Here is a 21611-nt window from a genome sequence, read left to right on the forward strand (position 1 = left end):
TGTAAATACTTTCATTTTTAAAAGTTTTTCAATAGTTAAAGCACCTGGTATTCCCAGGTAGTCTCCCATCCAAGTACTAACCAGGCCCAAGCCTTCTTAGCTTCTGAGATCAGACAAGATTGGGCAATCTTGAGCTGGCATGTCCGTAAGCAAACTCTGCTTGAAAATCTTGGACTTTAAAACAAAGGGCTTTGAAAACATTACAAAGTGCGAAAACTCCCGCTCTACTGTCAAATTATGATGGAGAAAAGGCAAAAAAAAGCTAACAAAGCCATGTAAATGCTTTCATTTTAAAAGTTTTTCAATAGTTAAAGCACCTGGTATTCCCAGGTAGTCTCCCATCCAAGTACTAACCAGGCCCAACGCCTTCTAGCTTCTGAGATCAGACAAGATTGGCATTCTTCAGCTGGTTTGTCCGTACACAAACTCTGCTTGAAAATCTTGAACTTTAAACCAAAGGGGCTTGAACACATATCAAAGAGTGAAAACTCCCGCTTTACTGTCAAATTATGATGGAGAAAAGGCAAAAAAAAGCTAACAAAGCCATGTAAATACTTTCATTTTAAAAGTTTTTCAATAGTTAAAGCTTACAGCACCTGGTATTCCCAGGTAGTCTCCCATCCAAGTACTAACCAGGCCCAAGCCTTCTTAGCTTCTGAGATCAGACAAGATTGGGCATTCTTCAGCTGGTTTGTCTGTACACAAACTCTGCTTGAAAATCTTGAACTTTAAGCCAAAGGGGCTTGAAAACATATCAAAGAGTGAAAACTCCCGCTTTACTGTCAAATTATCATGGAGAAAAGGCAAAAAGTTGGAGTGGTAAGCTTTATTTGCAATACAACAAATAAAGTGCACACCTTCTAGAGGCAATGCAATACTGGGTCGATGAATGGAGCGGATGGAGCAGGCCCTATTGCCGACTCCCTGTTCTAAAAAGTCCGCTTAATATGACGTATCAGATATTAAACTGACATCAGGGTGCGTAGCACCTTAAGGCCGAGGGCTGGAAAACCCAACCTAATCGATTCAGCTCCACCCCACTCCATAGCCAAGCCTGTGAATGATCGTTGTAGAGCACGCACAGAAAAAGAAACCTGAAGAGAAGTTTAAAAAAAAAAAAAAAAAAAAAAGAAAAAAGGCGGGAAAACATATCAAAGAAAGAAAATACTCCATAACTTACTTTAAAAAAAAGTTAACAAAGTGATGTAAATACTTTCATTTTAAAAGTTTTACAATAGTTAAAGCTTACAGCACCTGGCATTCCCACGTAGTCTCCCATCCAAGTAGTAACCAGGCCCAAGCCTTCTTAGCTTCTGAGATCAGACAAGATTGGGCAATCTTGAGCTGGCATGTCCGTAAGCAAACTCTGCTTGAAAATCTTGGACTTTAAACAAAAGGGCTTTGAAAACATTACAAAGTGCGAAAACTCCCGCTCTACTGTCAAATTATGATGGAGAAAAGGCAAAAAAAGCTAACAAAGCCATGTAAATACTTTCATTTTAAAAGTTTTTCAATAGTTAAAGCACCTGGTATTCCCAGGTAGTCTCCCATCCAAGTACTAACCAGGCCCAAGCCTTCTTAGCTTCTGAGATCAGACAAGATTGGGCATTCTTCAGCTGGTTTGTCCATACACAAACTCTGCTTGAAAATCTTGAACTTTAAACCAAAGGGGCTTGAACACATATCAAAGAGTGAAAACTCCCGCTTTACTGTCAAATTATGATGGAGAAAAGGCAAAAAAAAGCTAACAAAGCCATGTAAATACTTTCATTTTAAAAGTTTTTCAATAGTTAAAGCTTACAGCACCTGGTATTCCCAGGTAGTCTCCCATCCAAGTACTAACCAGGCCCAAGCCTTCTTAGCTTCTGAGATCAGACAAGATTGGGCATTCTTCAGCTGGTTTGTCTGTACACAAACTCTGCTTGAAAATCTTGAACTTTAAGCCAAAGGGGCTTGAAAACATATCAAAGAGTGAAAACTCCCGCTTTACTGTCAAATTATCATGGAGAAAAGGCAAAAAGTTGGAGTGGTAAGCTTTTATTTGCAATACAACAAATAAAGTGCACACCTTCTAGAGGCAATGCAATACTGGGTCGATGAATGGAGCGGATGGAGCAGGCCCTATTGCCGACTCCCTGTTCTAAAAAGTCCGCTTAATATGACGTATCAGATATTAAACTGACATCAGGGTGCGTAGCACCTTAAGGCCGAGGGCTGGAAAACCCCACCTAATCGATTCAGCTCCACCCCACTCCATAGCCAAGCCTGTGAATGATCGTTGTAGAGCACGCACAGAAAAAGAAACCTGAAGAGAAGTTTAAAAAAAAAAAAAAAAAAAAAGAAAAAAGGCGGGAAAACATATCAAAGAAAGAAAATACTCCATAACTTACTTTAAAAAAAAGTTAACAAAGTGATGTAAATACTTTCATTTTAAAAGTTTTACAATAGTTAAAGCTTACAGCACCTGGCATTCCCACGTAGTCTCCCATCCAAGTAGTAACCAGGCCCAAGCCTTCTTAGCTTCTGAGATCAGACAAGATTGGGCAATCTTGAGCTGGCATGTCCGTAAGCAAACTCTGCTTGAAAATCTTGGACTTTAAACAAAAGGGCTTTGAAAACATTACAAAGTGCGAAAACTCCCGCTTTACTGTCAAATTATGATGGAGAAAAGGCAAAAAAAAGCTAACAAAGCCATGTAAATACTTTCATTTTAAAAGTTTTTCAATAGTTAAAGCACCTGGTATTCCCAGGTAGTCTCCCATCCAAGTACTAACCAGGCCCAAGCCTTCTTAGCTTCTGAGATCAGACAAGATTGGGCATTCTTCAGCTGGTTTGTCCGTACACAAACTCTGCTTGAAAATCTTGAACTTTAAACCAAAGGGGCTTGAACACATATCAAAGAGTGAAAACTCCCGCTTTACTGTCAAATTATGATGGAGAAAAGGCAAAAAAAGCTAACAAAGCCATGTAAATACTTTCATTTTAAAAGTTTTTCAATAGTTAAAGCTTACAGCACCTGGTATTCCCAGGTAGTCTCCCATCCAAGTACTAACCAGGCCCAAGCCTTCTTAGCTTCTGAGATCAGACAAGATTGGGCATTCTTCAGCTGGTTTGTCCGTACACAAACTCTGCTTGAAATCTTGAACTTTAAACCAAAGGGGCTTGAAAACATATCAAAGAGTGAAAACTTCCGCTTTACTGTCAAATTATGATGGAGAAAAGGCAAAAAAAGCTAACAAAGCCATGTAAATACTTTCATTTTAAAAGTTTTTCAATAGTTGAAAGCTTACAGCACCTGGTATTCCCAGGTAGTCTCCCATCCAAGTACTAACCAGGCCCAAGCCTTCTTAGCTTCTGAGATCAGACAAGATTGGGCATTCTTCAGCTGGTTTGTCTGTACACAAACTCTGCTTGAAAATCTTGAACTTTAAGCCAAAGGGGCTTGAAAACATATCAAAGAGTGAAAACTCCCGCTTTACTGTCAAATTATCATGGAGAAAAGGCAAAAAGTTGGAATGGTAAGCTTTTATTTGCAATACAACAAATAAAGTGCACACCTTCTAGAGGCAATGCAATACTGGGTCGATGAATGGAGCGGATGGAGCAGGCCCTATTGCCGACTCCCTGTTCTAAAAAGTCCGCTTAATTTGACGTATCAGATATTAAACTGACATCAGGGTGCGTAGCACCTTAAGGCCGAGGGCTGGAAAACCCCACCTAATCGATTCAGCTCCACCCCACTCCATAGCCAAGCCTGTGAATGATCGTTGTAGAGCACGCACAGAAAAAGAAACCTGAAGAGAAGTTTAAAAAAAAAAAAAAAAAAAAAAAGAAAAAAGGCGGGAAAACATATCAAAGAAAGAAAATACTCCATAACTTACTTTAAAAAAAAGTTAACAAAGTGATGTAAATACTTTCATTTTAAAAGTTTTACAATAGTTAAAGCTTACAGCACCTGGCATTCCCACGTAGTCTCCCATCCAAGTAGTAACCAGGCCCAAGCCTTCTTAGCTTCTGAGATCAGACAAGATTGGGCAATCTTGAGCTGGCATGTCCGTAAGCAAACTCTGCTTGAAAATCTTGGACTTTAAACAAAAGGGCTTTGAAAACATTACAAAGTGCGAAAACTCCCGCTCTACTGTCAAATTATGATGGAGAAAAGGCAAAAAAAGCTAACAAAGCCATGTAAATACTTTCATTTTAAAAGTTTTTCAATAGTTAAAGCACCTGGTATTCCCAGGTAGTCTCCCATCCAAGTACTAACCAGGCCCAAGCCTTCTTAGCTTCTGAGATCAGACAAGATTGGGCATTCTTCAGCTGGTTTGTCCGTACACAAACTCTGCTTGAAAATCTTGAACTTTAAGCCAAAGGGGCTTGAAAACATATCAAAGAGTGAAAACTCCCGCTTTACTGTCAAATTATCATGGAGAAAAGGCAAAAAGTTGGAGTGGTAAGCTTTTATTTGCAATACAACAAATAAAGTGCACACCTTCTAGAGGCAATGCAATACTGGGTCGATGAATGGAGCGGATGGAGCAGGCCCTATTGCCGACTCCCTGTTCTAAAAAGTCCGCTTAATTTGACGTATCAGATATTAAACTGACATCAGGGTGCGTAGCACCTTAAGGCCGAGGGCTGGAAAACCCCACCTAATCGATTCAGCTCCACCCCACTCCATAGCCAAGCCTGTGAATGATCGTTGTAGAGCACGCACAGAAAAAGAAACCTGAAGAGAAGTTTAAAAAAAAAAAAAAAAAAAGAAAAAAGGCGGGAAAACATATCAAAGAAAGAAAATACTCCATAACTTACTTTAAAAAAAAGTTAACAAAGTGATGTAAATACTTTCATTTTAAAAGTTTTACAATAGTTAAAGCTTACAGCACCTGGCATTCCCACGTAGTCTCCCATCCAAGTAGTAACCAGGCCCAAGCCTTCTTAGCTTCTGAGATCAGACAAGATTGGGCAATCTTGAGCTGGCATGTCCGTAAGCAAACTCTGCTTGAAAATCTTGGACTTTAAACAAAAGGGCTTTGAAAACATTACAAAGTGCGAAAACTCCCGCTTTACTGTCAAATTATGATGGAGAAAAGGCAAAAAAAGCTAACAAAGCCATGTAAATACTTTCATTTTAAAAGTTTTTCAATAGTTAAAGCACCTGGTATTCCCAGGTAGTCTCCCATCCAAGTACTAACCAGGCCCAAGCCTTCTTAGCTTCTGAGATCAGACAAGATTGGGCATTCTTCAGCTGGTTTGTCCGTACACAAACTCTGCTTGAAAATCTTGAACTTTAAACCAAAGGGGCTTGAACACATATCAAAGAGTGAAAACTCCCGCTTTACTGTCAAATTATGATGGAGAAAAGGCAAAAAAAGCTAACAAAGCCATGTAAATACTTTCATTTTAAAAGTTTTTCAATAGTTAAAGCTTACAGCACCTGGTATTCCCAGGTAGTCTCCCATCCAAGTACTAACCAGGCCCAAGCCTTCTTAGCTTCTGAGATCAGACAAGATTGGGCATTCTTCAGCTGGTTTGTCCGTACACAAACTCTGCTTGAAAATCTTGAACTTTAAACCAAAGGGGCTTGAACACATATCAAAGAGTGAAAACTCCCGCTTTACTGTCAAATTATGATGGAGAAAAGGCAAAAAAAGCTAACAAAGCCATGTAAATACTTTCATTTTAAAAGTTTTTCAATAGTTGAAGCTTACAGCACCTGGTATTCCCAGGTAGTCTCCCATCCAAGTACTAACCAGGCCCAAGCCTTCTTAGCTTCTGAGATCAGACAAGATTGGGCATTCTTCAGCTGGTTTGTCTGTACACAAACTCTGCTTGAAAATCTTGAACTTTAAGCCAAAGGGGCTTGAAAACATATCAAAGAGTGAAAACTCCCGCTTTACTGTCAAATTATCATGGAGAAAAGGCAAAAAGTTGGAATGGTAAGCTTTTATTTGCAATACAACAAATAAAGTGCACACCTTCTAGAGGCAATGCAATACTGGGTCGATGAATGGAGCGGATGGAGCAGGCCCTATTGCCGACTCCCTGTTCTAAAAAGTCCGCTTAATATGACGTATCAGATATTAAACTGACATCAGGGTGCGTAGCACCTTAAGGCCGAGGGCTGGAAAACCCCACCTAATCGATTCAGCTCCACCCCACTCCATAGCCAAGCCTGTGAATGATCGTTGTAGAGCACGCACAGAAAAAGAAACCTGAAGAGAAGTTTAAAAAAAAAAAAAAAAAAAAAAGAAAAAAGGCGGGAAAACATATCAAAGAAAGAAAATACTCCATAACTTACTTTAAAAAAAAGTTAACAAAGTGATGTAAATACTTTCATTTTAAAAGTTTTACAATAGTTAAAGCTTACAGCACCTGGCATTCCCACGTAGTCTCCCATCCAAGTAGTAACCAGGCCCAAGCCTTCTTAGCTTCTGAGATCAGACAAGATTGGGCAATCTTGAGCTGGCATGTCCGTAAGCAAACTCTGCTTGAAAATCTTGGACTTTAAACAAAAGGGCTTTGAAAACATTACAAAGTGCGAAAACTCCCGCTCTACTGTCAAATTATGATGGAGAAAAGGCAAAAAAAGCTAACAAAGCCATGTAAATACTTTCATTTTAAAAGTTTTTCAATAGTTAAAGCACCTGGTATTCCCAGGTAGTCTCCCATCCAAGTACTAACCAGGCCCAAGCCTTTTAGCTTCTGAGATCAGACAAGATTGGGCATTCTTCAGCTGGTTTGTCCGTACACAAACTCTGCTTGAAAATCTTGAACTTTACACCAAAGGGGCTTGAACACATATCAAAGAGTGAAAACTCCCGCTTTACTGTCAAATTATGATGGAGAAAAGGCAAAAAAAGCTAACAAAGCCATGTAAATACTTTCATTTTAAAAGTTTTTCAATAGTTAAAGCTTACAGCACCTGGTATTCCCAGGTAGTCTCCCATCCAAGTACTAACCAGGCCCAAGCCTTCTTAGCTTCTGAGATCAGACAAGATTGGGCATTCTTCAGCTGGTTTGTCTGTACACAAACTCTGCTTGAAAATCTTGAACTTTAAGCCAAAGGGGCTTGAAAACATATCAAAGAGTGAAAACTCCCGCTTTACTGTCAAATTATCATGGAGAAAAGGCAAAAAGTTGGAGTGGTAAGCTTTTATTTGCAATACAACAAATAAAGTGCACACCTTCTAGAGGCAATGCAATACTGGGTCGATGAATGGAGCGGATGGAGCAGGCCCTATTGCCGACTCCCTGTTCTAAAAAGTCCGCTTAATATGACGTATCAGATATTAAACTGACATCAGGGTGCGTAGCACCTTAAGGCCGAGGGCTGGAAAACCCCACCTAATCGATTCAGCTCCACCCCACTCCATAGCCAAGCCTGTGAATGATCGTTGTAGAGCACGCACAGAAAAAGAAACCTGAAGAGAAGTTTAAAAAAAAAAAAAAAAAAAAAAAAGAAAAAAGGCGGGAAAACATATCAAAGAAAGAAAATACTCCATAACTTACTTTAAAAAAAAGTTAACAAAGTGATGTAAATACTTTCATTTTAAAAGTTTTACAATAGTTAAAGCTTACAGCACCTGGCATTCCCACGTAGTCTCCCATCCAAGTAGTAACCAGGCCCAAGCCTTCTTAGCTTCTGAGATCAGACAAGATTGGGCAATCTTGAGCTGGCATGTCCGTAAGCAAACTCTGCTTGAAAATCTTGGACTTTAAACAAAAGGGCTTTGAAAACATTACAAAGTGCGAAAACTCCCGCTCTACTGTCAAATTATGATGGAGAAAAGGCAAAAAAAGCTAACAAAGCCATGTAAATACTTTCATTTTAAAAGTTTTTCAATAGTTAAAGCACCTGGTATTCCCAGGTAGTCTCCCATCCAAGTACTAACCAGGCCCAAGCCTTTTTAGCTTCTGAGATCAGACAAGATTGGGCATTCTTCAGCTGGTTTGTCCGTACACAAACTCTGCTTGAAAATCTTGAACTTTACACCAAAGGGGCTTGAACACATATCAAAGAGTGAAAACTCCCGCTTTACTGTCAAATTATGATGGAGAAAAGGCAAAAAAAGCTAACAAAGCCATGTAAATACTTTCATTTTAAAAGTTTTTCAATAGTTAAAGCTTACAGCACCTGGTATTCCCAGGTAGTCTCCCATCCAAGTACTAACCAGGCCCAAGCCTTCTTAGCTTCTGAGATCAGACAAGATTGGGCATTCTTCAGCTGGTTTGTCTGTACACAAACTCTGCTTGAAAATCTTGAACTTTAAGCCAAAGGGGCTTGAAAACATATCAAAGAGTGAAAACTCCCGCTTTACTGTCAAATTATCATGGAGAAAAGGCAAAAAGTTGGAGTGGTAAGCTTTTATTTGCAATACAACAAATAAAGTGCACACCTTCTAGAGGCAATGCAATACTGGGTCGATGAATGGAGCGGATGGAGCAGGCCCTATTGCCGACTCCCTGTTCTAAAAAGTCCGCTTAATATGACGTATCAGATATTAAACTGACATCAGGGTGCGTAGCACCTTAAGGCCGAGGGCTGGAAAACCCCACCTAATCGATTCAGCTCCACCCCACTCCATAGCCAAGCCTGTGAATGATCGTTGTAGAGCACGCACAGAAAAAGAAACCTGAAGAGAAGTTTAAAAAAAAAAAAAAAAAAAAGAAAAAAGGCGGGAAAACATATCAAAGAAAGAAAATACTCCATAACTTACTTTAAAAAAAAGTTAACAAAGTGATGTAAATACTTTCATTTTAAAAGTTTTACAATAGTTAAAGCTTACAGCACCTGGCATTCCCACGTAGTCTCCCATCCAAGTAGTAACCAGGCCCAAGCCTTCTTAGCTTCTGAGATCAGACAAGATTGGGCAATCTTGAGCTGGCATGTCCGTAAGCAAACTCTGCTTGAAAATCTTGGACTTTAAACAAAAGGGCTTTGAAAACATTACAAAGTGCGAAAACTCCCGCTCTACTGTCAAATTATGATGGAGAAAAGGCAAAAAAAGCTAACAAAGCCATGTAAATACTTTCATTTTAAAAGTTTTTCAATAGTTAAAGCACCTGGTATTCCCAGGTAGTCTCCCATCCAAGTACTAACCAGGCCCAAGCCTTCTTAGCTTCTGAGATCAGACAAGATTGGGCATTCTTCAGCTGGTTTGTCCGTACACAAACTCTGCTTGAAAATCTTGAACTTTACACCAAAGGGGCTTGAACACATATCAAAGAGTGAAAACTCCCGCTTTACTGTCAAATTATGATGGAGAAAAGGCAAAAAAAGCTAACAAAGCCATGTAAATACTTTCATTTTAAAAGTTTTTCAATAGTTAAAGCTTACAGCACCTGGTATTCCCAGGTAGTCTCCCATCCAAGTACTAACCAGGCCCAAGCCTTCTTAGCTTCTGAGATCAGACAAGATTGGGCATTCTTCAGCTGGTTTGTCTGTACACAAACTCTGCTTGAAAATCTTGAACTTTAAGCCAAAGGGGCTTGAAAACATATCAAAGAGTGAAAACTCCCGCTTTACTGTCAAATTATCATGGAGAAAAGGCAAAAAGTTGGAGTGGTAAGCTTTTATTTGCAATACAACAAATAAAGTGCACACCTTCTAGAGGCAATGCAATACTGGGTCGATGAATGGAGCGGATGGAGCAGGCCCTATTGCCGACTCCCTGTTCTAAAAAGTCCGCTTAATATGACGTATCAGATATTAAACTGACATCAGGGTGCGTAGCACCTTAAGGCCGAGGGCTGGAAAACCCCACCTAATCGATTCAGCTCCACCCCACTCCATAGCCAAGCCTGTGAATGATCGTTGTAGAGCACGCACAGAAAAAGAAACCTGAAGAGAAGTTTAAAAAAAAAAAAAAAAGAAAAAAGGCGGGAAAACATATCAAAGAAAGAAAATACTCCATAACTTACTTTAAAAAAAAGTTAACAAAGTGATGTAAATACTTTCATTTTAAAAGTTTTACAATAGTTAAAGCTTACAGCACCCGGCATTCCCACGTAGTCTCCCATCCAAGTAGTAACCAGGCCCAAGCCTTCTTAGCTTCTGAGATCAAACAAGATTGGGCAATCTTGAGCTGGCATGTCCGTAAGCAAACTCTGATTGAAAATCTTGGACTTTAAACAAAAGGGCTTTGAAAACATTACAAAGTGCGAAAACTCCCGCTTTACTGTCAAATTATGATGGAGAAAAGGCAAAAAAAGCTAACAAAGCCTTGTAAATACTTTCATTTTAAAAGTTTTTCAATAGTTAAAGCACCTGGTATTCCCAGGTAGTCTCCCATCCAAGTACTAACCAGGCCCAAGCCTTCTTAGCTTCTGAGATCAGACAAGATTGGGCATTCTTCAGCTGGTTTGTCTGTACACAAACTCTGCTTGAAAATCTTGAACTTTAAGCCAAAGGGGCTTGAAAACATATCAAAGAGTGAAAACTTCCGCTTTACTGTCAAATTATCATGGAGAAAAGGCAAAAAGTTGGAATGGTAAGCTTTTATTTGCAATACAACAAATAAAGTGCACACCTTCTAGAGGCAATGCAATACTGGGTCGATGAATGGAGCGGATGGAGCAGGCCCTATTGCCGACTCCCTGTTCTAAAAAGTCCGCTTAATATGACGTATCAGATATTAAACTGACATCAGGGTGCGTAGCACCTTAAGGCCGAGGGCTGGAAAACCCCACCTAATCGATTCAGCTCCACCCCACTCCATAGCCAAGCCTGTGAATGATCGTTGTAGAGCACGCACAGAAAAAGAAACCTGAAGAGAAGTTTAAAAAAAAAAAAAAAAAAAAAGAAAAAAGGCGGGAAAACATATCAAAGAAAGAAAATACTCCATAACTTACTTTAAAAAAAAGTTAACAAAGTGATGTAAATACTTTCATTTTAAAAGTTTTACAATAGTTAAAGCTTACAGCACCTGGCATTCCCACGTAGTCTCCCATCCAAGTAGTAACCAGGCCCAAGCCTTCTTAGCTTCTGAGATCAGACAAGATTGGGCAATCTTGAGCTGGCATGTCCGTAAGCAAACTCTGCTTGAAAATCTTGGACTTTAAACAAAAGGGCTTTGAAAACATTACAAAGTGCGAAAACTCCCGCTTTACTGTCAAATTATGATGGAGAAAAGGCAAAAAAAGCTAACAAAGCCATGTAAATACTTTCATTTTAAAAGTTTTTCAATAGTTAAAGCACCTGGTATTCCCAGGTAGTCTCCCATCCAAGTACTAACCAGGCCCAAGCCTTCTTAGCTTCTGAGATCAGACAAGATTGGGCATTCTTCAGCTGGTTTGTCCATACACAAACTCTGCTTGAAAATCTTGAACTTTAAACCAAAGGGGCTTGAACACATATCAAAGAGTGAAAACTCCCGCTTTACTGTCAAATTATGATGGAGAAAAGGCAAAAAAAGCTAACAAAGCCATGTAAATACTTTCATTTTAAAAGTTTTTCAATAGTTAAAGCTTACAGCACCTGGTATTCCCAGGTAGTCTCCCATCCAAGTACTAACCAGGCCCAAGCCTTCTTAGCTTCTGAGATCAGACAAGATTGGGCATTCTTCAGCTGGTTTGTCTGTACACAAACTCTGCTTGAAAATCTTGAACTTTAAGCCAAAGGGGCTTGAAAACATATCAAAGAGTGAAAACTCCCGCTTTACTGTCAAATTATCATGGAGAAAAGGCAAAAAGTTGGAAGTGGTAAGCTTTTATTTGCAATACAACAAATAAAGTGCACACCTTCTAGAGGCAATGCAATACTGGGTCGATGAATGGAGCGGATGGAGCAGGCCCTATTGCCGACTCCCTGTTCTAAAAAGTCCGCTTAATATGACGTATCAGATATTAAACTGACATCAGGGTGCGTAGCACCTTAAGGCCGAGGGCTGGAAAACCCCACCTAATCGATTCAGCTCCACCCCACTCCATAGCCAAGCCTGTGAATGATCGTTGTAGAGCACGCACAGAAAAAGAAACCTGAAGAGAAGTTTAAAAAAAAAAAAAAAAAAAGAAAAAAGGCGGGAAAACATATCAAAGAAAGAAAATACTCCATAACTTACTTTAAAAAAAAGTTAACAAAGTGATGTAAATACTTTCATTTTAAAAGTTTTACAATAGTTAAAGCTTACAGCACCTGGCATTCCCACGTAGTCTCCCATCCAAGTAGTAACCAGGCCCAAGCCTTCTTAGCTTCTGAGATCAGACAAGATTGGGCAATCTTGAGCTGGCATGTCCGTAAGCAAACTCTGCTTGAAAATCTTGGACTTTAAACAAAAGGGCTTTGAAAACATTACAAAGTGCGAAAACTCCCGCTTTACTGTCAAATTATGATGGAGAAAAGGCAAAAAAAGCTAACAAAGCCATTGTAAATACTTTCATTTTAAAAGTTTTTCAATAGTTAAAGCACCTGGTATTCCCAGGTAGTCTCCCATCCAAGTACTAACCAGGCCCAAGCCTTCTTAGCTTCTGAGATCAGACAAGATTGGGCATTCTTCAGCTGGTTTGTCCGTACACAAACTCTGCTTGAAAATCTTGAACTTTAAACCAAAGGGGCTTGAACACATATCAAAGAGTGAAAACTCCCGCTTTACTGTCAAATTATGATGGAGAAAAGGCAAAAAAAGCTAACAAAGCCATGTAAATACTTTGCATTTTAAAAGTTTTTCAATAGTTAAAGCTTACAGCACCTGGTATTCCCAGGTAGTCTCCCATCCAAGTACTAACCAGGCCCAAGCCTTCTTAGCTTCTGAGATCAGACAAGATTGGGCATTCTTCAGCTGGTTTGTCTGTACACAAACTCTGCTTGAAAATCTTGAACTTTAAGCCAAAGGGGCTTGAAAACATATCAAAGAGTGAAAACTCCCGCTTTACTGTCAAATTATGATGGAGAAAAGGCAAAAAAAGCTAACAAAGCCATGTAAATACTTTCATTTTAAAAGTTTTTCAATAGTTGAAGCTTACAGCACCTGGTATTCCCAGGTAGTCTCCCATCCAAGTACTAACCAGGCCCAAGCCTTCTTAGCTTCTGAGATCAGACAAGATTGGGCATTCTTCAGCTGGTTTGTCTGTACACAAACTCTGCTTGAAAATCTTGAACTTTAAGCCAAAGGGGCTTGAAAACATATCAAAGAGTGAAAACTCCCGCTTTACTGTCAAATTATCATGGAGAAAAGGCAAAAAGTTGGAATGGTAAGCTTTTATTTGCAATACAACAAATAAAGTGCACACCTTCTAGAGGCAATGCAATACTGGGTCGATGAATGGAGCGGATGGAGCAGGCCCTATTGCCGACTCCCTGTTCTAAAAAGTCCGCTTAATATGACGTATCAGATATTAAACTGACATCAGGGTGCGTAGCACCTTAAGGCCGAGGGCTGGAAAACCCCACCTAATCGATTCAGCTCCACCCCACTCCATAGCCAAGCCTGTGAATGATCGTTGTAGAGCACGCACAGAAAAAGAAACCTGAAGAGAAGTTTAAAAAAAAAAAAAAAAAAAAAAGAAAAAAGGCGGGAAAACATATCAAAGAAAGAAAATACTCCATAACTTACTTTAAAAAAAAGTTAACAAAGTGATGTAAATACTTTCATTTTAAAAGTTTTACAATAGTTAAAGCTTACAGCACCTGGCATTCCCACGTAGTCTCCCATCCAAGTAGTAACCAGGCCCAAGCCTTCTTAGCTTCTGAGATCAGACAAGATTGGGCAATCTTGAGCTGGCATGTCCGTAAGCAAACTCTGCTTGAAAATCTTGGACTTTAAACAAAAGGGCTTTGAAAACATTACAAAGTGCGAAAACTCCCGCTCTACTGTCAAATTATGATGGAGAAAAGGCAAAAAAAGCTAACAAAGCCATGTAAATACTTTCATTTTAAAAGTTTTTCAATAGTTAAAGCACCTGGTATTCCCAGGTAGTCTCCCATCCAAGTACTAACCAGGCCCAAGCCTTTTCAGCTTCTGAGATCAGACAAGATTGGGCATTCTTCAGCTGGTTTGTCCGTACACAAACTCTGCTTGAAAATCTTGAACTTTACACCAAAGGGGCTTGAACACATATCAAAGAGTGAAAACTCCCGCTTTACTGTCAAATTATGATGGAGAAAAGGCAAAAAAAGCTAACAAAGCCATGTAAATACTTTCATTTTAAAAGTTTTTCAATAGTTAAAGCTTACAGCACCTGGTATTCCCAGGTAGTCTCCCATCCAAGTACTAACCAGGCCCAAGCCTTCTTAGCTTCTGAGATCAGACAAGATTGGGCATTCTTCAGCTGGTTTGTCTGTACACAAACTCTGCTTGAAAATCTTGAACTTTAAGCCAAAGGGGCTTGAAAACATATCAAAGAGTGAAAACTCCCGCTTTACTGTCAAATTATCATGGAGAAAAGGCAAAAAGTTGGAGTGGTAAGCTTTTATTTGCAATACAACAAATAAAGTGCACACCTTCTAGAGGCAATGCAATACTGGGTCGATGAATGGAGCGGATGGAGCAGGCCCTATTGCCGACTCCCTGTTCTAAAAAGTCCGCTTAATATGACGTATCAGATATTAAACTGACATCAGGGTGCGTAGCACCTTAAGGCCGAGGGCTGGAAAACCCCACCTAATCGATTCAGCTCCACCCCACTCCATAGCCAAGCCTGTGAATGATCGTTGTAGAGCACGCACAGAAAAAGAAACCTGAAGAGAAGTTTAAAAAAAAAAAAAAAAAAAGAAAAAAGGCGGGAAAACATATCAAAGAAAGAAAATACTCCATAACTTACTTTAAAAAAAAGTTAACAAAGTGATGTAAATACTTTCATTTTAAAAGTTTTACAATAGTTAAAGCTTACAGCACCTGGCATTCCCACGTAGTCTCCCATCCAAGTAGTAACCAGGCCCAAGCCTTCTTAGCTTCTGAGATCAGACAAGATTGGGCAATCTTGAGCTGGCATGTCCGTAAGCAAACTCTGCTTGAAAATCTTGGACTTTAAACAAAAGGGCTTTGAAAACATTACAAAGTGCGAAAACTCCCGCTTTACTGTCAAATTATGATGGAGAAAAGGCAAAAAAAGCTAACAAAGCCATTTTAAATACTTTCATTTTAAAAGTTTTTCAATAGTTAAAGCACCTGGTATTCCCAGGTAGTCTCCCATCCAAGTACTAACCAGGCCCAAGCCTTCTTAGCTTCTGAGATCAGACAAGATTGGGCATTCTTCAGCTGGTTTGTCTGTACACAAACTCTGCTTGAAAATCTTGAACTTTAAGCCAAAGGGGCTTGAAAACATATCAAAGAGTGAAAACTCCGCTTTACTGTCAAATTATCATGGAGAAAAGGCAAAAAGTTGGAATGGTAAGCTTTTATTTGCAATACAACAAATAAAGTGCACACCTTCTAGAGGCAATGCAATACTGGGTCGATGAATGGAGCGGATGGAGCAGGCCCTATTGCCGACTCCCTGTTCTAAAAAGTCCGCTTAATATGACGTATCAGATATTAAACTGACATCAGGGTGCGTAGCACCTTAAGGCCGAGGGCTGGAAAACCCCACCTAATCGATTCAGCTCCACCCCACTCCATAGCCAAGCCTGTGAATGATCGTTGTAGAGCACGCACAGAAAAAGAAACCTGAAGAGAAGTTTAAAAAAAAAAAAAAAAAAAAGAAAAAAGGCGGGAAAACATATCAAAGAAAGAAAATACTCCATAACTTACTTTAAAAAAAAGTTAACAAAGTGATGTAAATACTTTCATTTTAAAAGTTTTACAATAGTTAAAGCTTACAGCACCTGGCATTCCCACGTAGTCTCCCATCCAAGTAGTAACCAGGCCCAAGCCTTCTTAGCTTCTGAGATCAGACAAGATTGGGCAATCTTGAGCTGGCATGTCCGTAAGCAAACTCTGCTTGAAAATCTTGGACTTTAAACAAAAGGGCTTTGAAAACATTACAAAGTGCGAAAACTCCCGCTTTACTGTCAAATTATGATGGAGAAAAGGCAAAAAAAAGCTAACAAAGCCATGTAAATACTTTCATTTTAAAAGTTTTTCAATAGTTAAAGCACCTGGTATTCCCAGGTAGTCTCCCATCCAAGTACTAACCAGGCCCAAGCCTTCTTAGCTTCTGAGATCAGACAAGATTGGGCATTCTTCAGCTGGTTTGTCTGTACACAAACTCTGCTTGAAAATCTTGAACTTTAAGCCAAAGGGGCTTGAAAACATATCAAAGAGTGAAAACTCCCGCTTTACTGTCAAATTATCATGGAGAAAAGGCAAAAAGTTGGAATGGTAAGCTTTTATTTGCAATACAACAAATAAAGTGCACACCTTCTAGAGGCAATGCAATACTGGGTCGATGAATGGAGCGGATGGAGCAGGCCCTATTGCCGACTCCCTGTTCTAAAAAGTCCGCTTAATATGACGTATCAGATATTAAACTGACATCAGGGTGCGTAGCACCTTAAGGCCGAGGGCTGGAAAACCCCACCTAATCGATTCAGCTCCACCCCACTCCATAGCCAAGCCTGTGAATGATCGTTGTAGAGCACGCACAGAAAAAGAACCCTGAAGAGAAGTTTAAAAAAAAAAAAAAAAAGAAAAAAGGCGGGAAAACATATCAAAGAAAGAAAATACTCCATAACTTACTTTAAAAAAAAGTTAACAAAGTGATGTAAATACTTTCATTTTAAAAGTTTTACAATAGTTAAAGCTTACAGCACCTGGCATTCCCACGTAGTCTCCCATCCAAGTAGTAACCAGGCCCAAGCCTTCTTAGCTTCTGAGATCAGACAAGATTGGGCAATCTTGAGCTGGCATGTCCGTAAGCAAACTCTGCTTGAAAATCTTGGACTTTAAACAAAAGGGCTTTGAAAACATTACAAAGTGCGAAAACTCCCGCTTTACTGTCAAATTATGATGGAGAAAAGGCAAAAAAAGCTAACAAAGCCATGTAAATACTTTCATTTTAAAAGTTTTTCAATAGTTAAAGCACCTGGTATTCCCAGGTAGTCTCCCATCCAAGTACTAACCAGGCCCAAGCCTTCTTAGCTTCTGAGATCAGACAAGATTGGGCATTCTTCAGCTGGTTTGTCCATACACAAACTCTGCTTGAAAATCTTGAACTTTAAACCAAAGGGGCTTGAACACATATCAAAGAGTGAAAACTCCCGCTTTACTGTCAAATTATGATGGAGAAAAGGCAAAAAAAGCTAACAAAGCCATGTAAATACTTTCATTTTAAAAGTTTTTCAATAGTTAAAGCTTACAGCACCTGGTATTCCCAGGTAGTCTCCCATCCAAGTACTAACCAGGCCCAAGCCTTCTTAGCTTCTGAGATCAGACAAGATTGGGCATTCTTCAGCTGGTTTGTCTGTACACAAACTCTGCTTGAAAATCTTGAACTTTAAGCCAAAGGGGCTTGAAAACATATCAAAGAGTGAAAACTTCCGCTTTACTGTCAAATTATCATGGAGAAAAGGCAAAAAGTTGGAATGGTAAGCTTTTATTTGCAATACAACAAATAAAGTGCACACCTTCTAGAGGCAATGCAATACTGGGTCGATGAATGGAGCGGATGGAGCAGGCCCTATTGCCGACTCCCTGTTCTAAAAAGTCCGCTTAATATGACGTATCAGATATTAAACTGACATCAGGGTGCGTAGCACCTTAAGGCCGAGGGCTGGAAAACCCCACCTAATCGATTCAGCTCCACCCCACTCCATAGCCAAGCCTGTGAATGATCGTTGTAGAGCACGCACAGAAAAAGAACCCTGAAGAGAAGTTTAAAAAAAAAAAAAAAAAAGAAAAAAGGCGGGAAAACATATCAAAGAAAGAAAATACTCCATAACTTACTTTAAAAAAAAGTTAACAAAGTGATGTAAATACTTTCATTTTAAAAGTTTTACAATAGTTAAAGCTTACAGCACCTGGCATTCCCACGTAGTCTCCCATCCAAGTAGTAACCAGGCCCAAGCCTTCTTAGCTTCTGAGATCAAACAAGATTGGGCAATCTTGAGCTGGCATGTCCGTAAGCAAACTCTGCTTGAAAATCTTGGACTTTAAACAAAAGGGCTTTGAAAACATTACAAAGTGCGAAAACTCCCGCTTTACTGTCAAATTATGATGGAGAAAAGGCAAAAAAAGCTAACAAAGCCATGTAAATACTTTCATTTTAAAAGTTTTTCAATAGTTAAAGCACCTGGTATTCCCAGGTAGTCTCCCATCCAAGTACTAACCAGGCCCAAGCCTTCTTAGCTTCTGAGATCAGACAAGATTGGGCATTCTTCAGCTGGTTTGTCTGTACACAAACTCTGCTTGAAAATCTTGAACTTTAAGCCAAAGGGGCTTGAAAACATATCAAAGAGTGAAAACTTCCGCTTTACTGTCAAATTATCATGGAGAAAAGGCAAAAAGTTGGAATGGTAAGCTTTTATTTGCAATACAACAAATAAAGTGCACACCTTCTAGAGGCAATGCAATACTGGGTCGATGAATGGAGCGGATGGAGCAGGCCCTATTGCCGACTCCCTGTTCTAAAAAGTCCGCTTAATATGACGTATCAGATATTAATCTGACATCAGGGTGCGTAGCACCTTAAGGCCGAGGGCTGGAAAACCCAACCTAATCGATTCAGCTCCACCCCACTCCATAGCCAAGGCTGTGAATGATCGTTGTAGAGCACGCACAGAAAAAGAAACCTGAAGAGAAGTTTAAAAAAAAAAAAAAAAAAAAAAAAAAAGAAAAAAAAAAAAAAAAGGTGCGTAGCACCTTAAGGCCGAGGGCTGGAAAACCCCACCTAATCGATTCAGCTCCACCCCACTCCATAGCCAAGCCTGTGAATGTTCGTTGTAGAGCACGCACAGAAAAAGACCCCTGAAGAGAAGTTTAAAAAAAAAAAAAAAAGAAAAAAGGCAGGAAAACATATCAAAGAAAGAAAATACTCCATAACTTACTTTAAAAAAAAGTTAACAAAGTGATGTAAATACTTTCATTTTAAAAGTTTTACAATAGTTAAAGCTTACAGCACCCGGCATTCCCACGTAGTCTCCCATCCAAGTAGTAACCAGGCCCAAGCCTTCTTTGCTTCTGAGATCAAACAAGATTGGGCAATCTTGAGCTGGCATGTCCGTAAGCAAACTCTGATTGAAAATCTTGGACTTTAAACAAAAGGGCTTTGAAAACATTACAAAGTGCGAAAACTCCCGCTTTACTGTCAAATTATGATGGAGAAAAGGCAAAAAAAGCTAACAAAGCCATGTAAATACTTTCATTTTAAAAGTTTTTCAATAGTTAAAGCACCTGGTATTCCCAGGTAGTCTCCCATCCAAGTACTAACCAGGCCCAAGCCTTCTTAGCTTCTGAGATCAGACAAGATTGGGCATTCTTCAGCTGGTTTGTCTGTACACAAACTCTGCTTGAAAATCTTGAACTTTAAGCCAAAGGGGCTTGAAAACATATCAAAGAGTGAAAACTTCCGCTTTACTGTCAAATTATCATGGAGAAAAGGCAAAAAGTTGGAATGGTAAGCTTTTATTTGCAATACAACAAATAAAGTGCACACCTTCTAGAGGCAATGCAATACTGGGTCGATGAATGGAGCGGATGGAGCAGGCCCTATTGCCGACTCCCTGTTCTAAAAAGTCCGCTTAATATGACGTATCAGATATTAAACTGACATCAGGGTGCGTAGCACCTTAAGGCCGAGGGCTGGAAAACCCCACCTAATCGATTCAGCTCCACCCCACTCCATAGCCAAGCCTGTGAATGATCGTTGTAGAGCACGCACAGAAAAAGACCCCTGAAGAGAAGTTTAAAAAAAAAAAAAAAAGAAAAAAGGCGGGAAAACATATCAAAGAAAGAAAATACTCCATAACTTACTTTAAAAAAAGTTAACAAAGTGATGTAAATACTTTCATTTTAAAAGTTTTACAATAGTTAAAGCTTACAGCACCCGGCATTCCCACGTAGTCTCCCATCCAAGTAGTAACCAGGCCCAAGCCTTCTTTGCTTCTGAGATCAAACAAGATTGGGCAATCTTGAGCTGGCATGTCCGTAAGCAAACTCTGATTGAAAATCTTGGACTTTAAACAAAAGGGCTTTGAAAACATTACAAAGTGCGAAAACTCCCGCTTTACTGTCAAATTATGATGGAGAAAAGGCAAAAAAAGCTAACAAAGCCTTGTAAATACTTTCATTTTAAAAGTTTTTCAATAGTTAAAGCACCTGGTATTCCCAGGTAGTCTCCCATCCAAGTACTAACCAGGCCCAAGCCTTCTTAGCTTCTGAGATCAGACAAGATTGGGCATTCTTCAGCTGGTTTGTCCATACACAAACTCTGCTTGAAAATCTTGAACTTTAAACCAAAGGGGCTTGAACACATATCAAAGAGTGAAAACTCCCGCTTTACTGTCAAATTATGATGGAGAAAAGGCAAAAAAAGCTAACAAAGCCATGTAAATACTTTCATTTTAAAAGTTTTTCAATAGTTTAAAGCTTACAGCACCTGGTATTCCCAGGTAGTCTCCCATCCAAGTACTAACCAGGCCCAAGCCTTCTTAGCTTCTGAGATCAGACAAGATTGGGCATTCTTCAGCTGGTTTGTCTGTACACAAACTCTGCTTGAAAATCTTGAACTTTAAGCCAAAGGGGCTTGAAAACATATCAAAGAGTGAAAACTCCCGCTTTACTGTCAAATTATCATGGAGAAAAGGCAAAAAGTTGGAATGGTAAGCTTTTATTTGCAATACAACAAATAAAGTGCACACCTTCTAGAGGCAATGCAATACTGGGTCGATGAATGGAGCGGATGGAGCAGGCCCTATTGCCGACTCCCTGTTCTAAAAAGTCCGCTTAATATGACGTATCAGATATTAAACTGACATCAGGGTGCGTAGCACCTTAAGGCCGAGGGCTGGAAAACCCAACCTAATCGATTCAGCTCCACCCCACTCCATAGCCAAGGCTGTGAATGATCGTTGTAGAGCACGCACAGAAAAAGAAACCTGAAGAGAAGTGTTAAAAAAAAAAAAAAAAAAAAAAAAAAGAAAAAAGGCGGGAAAACATATCAAAGAAAGAAAATACTCCATAACTTACTTTAAAAAAAGTTAACAAAGTGATGTAAATACTTTCATTTTAAAAGTTTACAATAGTTAAAGCTTACAGCACCTGGCATTCCCACGTAGTCTCCCATCCAAGTAGTAACCAGGCCCAAGCCTTCTTAGCTTCTGAGATCAGACAAGATTGGGCAATCTTGAAGCTGCATGTCCGTAAGCAAACATCTGCTTGAAAATCTTGGACTTTAAACAAAAGGGCTTTGAAAACATTACAAAGTGCGAAAACTCCCGCTTTACTGTCAATTATGATGGAGAAAAGGCAAAAAAAGCTAACAAAGCCATGTAAATACTTTCATTTTAAAAGTTTTTCAATAGATAAAGCACCTGGTATTCCCAGGTAAGTCTCCCATCCACAGTAATAACCAGGCCCAAGCCTTCTTAGCTTCTGAGATCAGACAAGATTGGGCATTCTTCAGCTGGTTTGTCCGTACACAAACTCTGCTTGAAATCTTGAACTTTAAACCAAAGGGGCTTGAACAACATATCAAATGAGTGAAAACTCCCGCTTTACTGTCAAATTATGATGGAGAAA

The 21611-nt window shown here is 39.4% G+C and overlaps 28 pseudogenes; all 28 read right to left on the minus strand.

Moving 5' to 3' along the window:
* Window positions 1-584: 584 nt before the first annotated feature.
* LOC114782061 (uncharacterized) lies at window positions 585-703 on the minus strand (annotated as a pseudogene).
* A 539-nt stretch (window positions 704-1242) lies between these two features.
* On the minus strand, window positions 1243-1361 carry LOC114782051 (uncharacterized; annotated as a pseudogene).
* A 433-nt stretch (window positions 1362-1794) lies between these two features.
* LOC114782065 (uncharacterized) lies at window positions 1795-1913 on the minus strand (annotated as a pseudogene).
* Window positions 1914-2452: 539 nt separating this feature from the next.
* Window positions 2453-2571, minus strand: LOC114782052 (uncharacterized; annotated as a pseudogene).
* A 433-nt stretch (window positions 2572-3004) lies between these two features.
* Window positions 3005-3123, minus strand: LOC114782039 (uncharacterized; annotated as a pseudogene).
* A 160-nt stretch (window positions 3124-3283) lies between these two features.
* Window positions 3284-3402, minus strand: LOC114782066 (uncharacterized; annotated as a pseudogene).
* Window positions 3403-3943: 541 nt separating this feature from the next.
* On the minus strand, window positions 3944-4062 carry LOC114782053 (uncharacterized; annotated as a pseudogene).
* An 809-nt stretch (window positions 4063-4871) lies between these two features.
* On the minus strand, window positions 4872-4990 carry LOC114782054 (uncharacterized; annotated as a pseudogene).
* A 432-nt stretch (window positions 4991-5422) lies between these two features.
* On the minus strand, window positions 5423-5541 carry LOC114782050 (uncharacterized; annotated as a pseudogene).
* Window positions 5542-5701: 160 nt separating this feature from the next.
* Window positions 5702-5820, minus strand: LOC114782040 (uncharacterized; annotated as a pseudogene).
* A 540-nt stretch (window positions 5821-6360) lies between these two features.
* LOC114782055 (uncharacterized) lies at window positions 6361-6479 on the minus strand (annotated as a pseudogene).
* Window positions 6480-6910: 431 nt separating this feature from the next.
* Window positions 6911-7029, minus strand: LOC114782041 (uncharacterized; annotated as a pseudogene).
* A 542-nt stretch (window positions 7030-7571) lies between these two features.
* On the minus strand, window positions 7572-7690 carry LOC114782056 (uncharacterized; annotated as a pseudogene).
* A 432-nt stretch (window positions 7691-8122) lies between these two features.
* Window positions 8123-8241, minus strand: LOC114782042 (uncharacterized; annotated as a pseudogene).
* A 538-nt stretch (window positions 8242-8779) lies between these two features.
* Window positions 8780-8898, minus strand: LOC114782057 (uncharacterized; annotated as a pseudogene).
* Window positions 8899-9330: 432 nt separating this feature from the next.
* Window positions 9331-9449, minus strand: LOC114782043 (uncharacterized; annotated as a pseudogene).
* A 1464-nt stretch (window positions 9450-10913) lies between these two features.
* LOC114782058 (uncharacterized) lies at window positions 10914-11032 on the minus strand (annotated as a pseudogene).
* Window positions 11033-11464: 432 nt separating this feature from the next.
* Window positions 11465-11583, minus strand: LOC114782044 (uncharacterized; annotated as a pseudogene).
* Window positions 11584-12121: 538 nt separating this feature from the next.
* LOC114782059 (uncharacterized) lies at window positions 12122-12240 on the minus strand (annotated as a pseudogene).
* A 434-nt stretch (window positions 12241-12674) lies between these two features.
* LOC114782045 (uncharacterized) lies at window positions 12675-12793 on the minus strand (annotated as a pseudogene).
* A 160-nt stretch (window positions 12794-12953) lies between these two features.
* LOC114782046 (uncharacterized) lies at window positions 12954-13072 on the minus strand (annotated as a pseudogene).
* Window positions 13073-13612: 540 nt separating this feature from the next.
* LOC114782060 (uncharacterized) lies at window positions 13613-13731 on the minus strand (annotated as a pseudogene).
* A 432-nt stretch (window positions 13732-14163) lies between these two features.
* LOC114782047 (uncharacterized) lies at window positions 14164-14282 on the minus strand (annotated as a pseudogene).
* A 537-nt stretch (window positions 14283-14819) lies between these two features.
* On the minus strand, window positions 14820-14938 carry LOC114782062 (uncharacterized; annotated as a pseudogene).
* An 810-nt stretch (window positions 14939-15748) lies between these two features.
* LOC114782063 (uncharacterized) lies at window positions 15749-15867 on the minus strand (annotated as a pseudogene).
* An 808-nt stretch (window positions 15868-16675) lies between these two features.
* On the minus strand, window positions 16676-16794 carry LOC114782064 (uncharacterized; annotated as a pseudogene).
* A 432-nt stretch (window positions 16795-17226) lies between these two features.
* On the minus strand, window positions 17227-17345 carry LOC114782048 (uncharacterized; annotated as a pseudogene).
* A 3112-nt stretch (window positions 17346-20457) lies between these two features.
* On the minus strand, window positions 20458-20576 carry LOC114782049 (uncharacterized; annotated as a pseudogene).
* Window positions 20577-21611: the final 1035 nt, after the last annotated feature.

This window comes from Denticeps clupeoides, unplaced genomic scaffold, assembly GCF_900700375.1.
Source record: "Denticeps clupeoides unplaced genomic scaffold, fDenClu1.1, whole genome shotgun sequence".
NCBI lineage: Eukaryota > Metazoa > Chordata > Actinopteri > Clupeiformes > Denticipitidae > Denticeps > Denticeps clupeoides.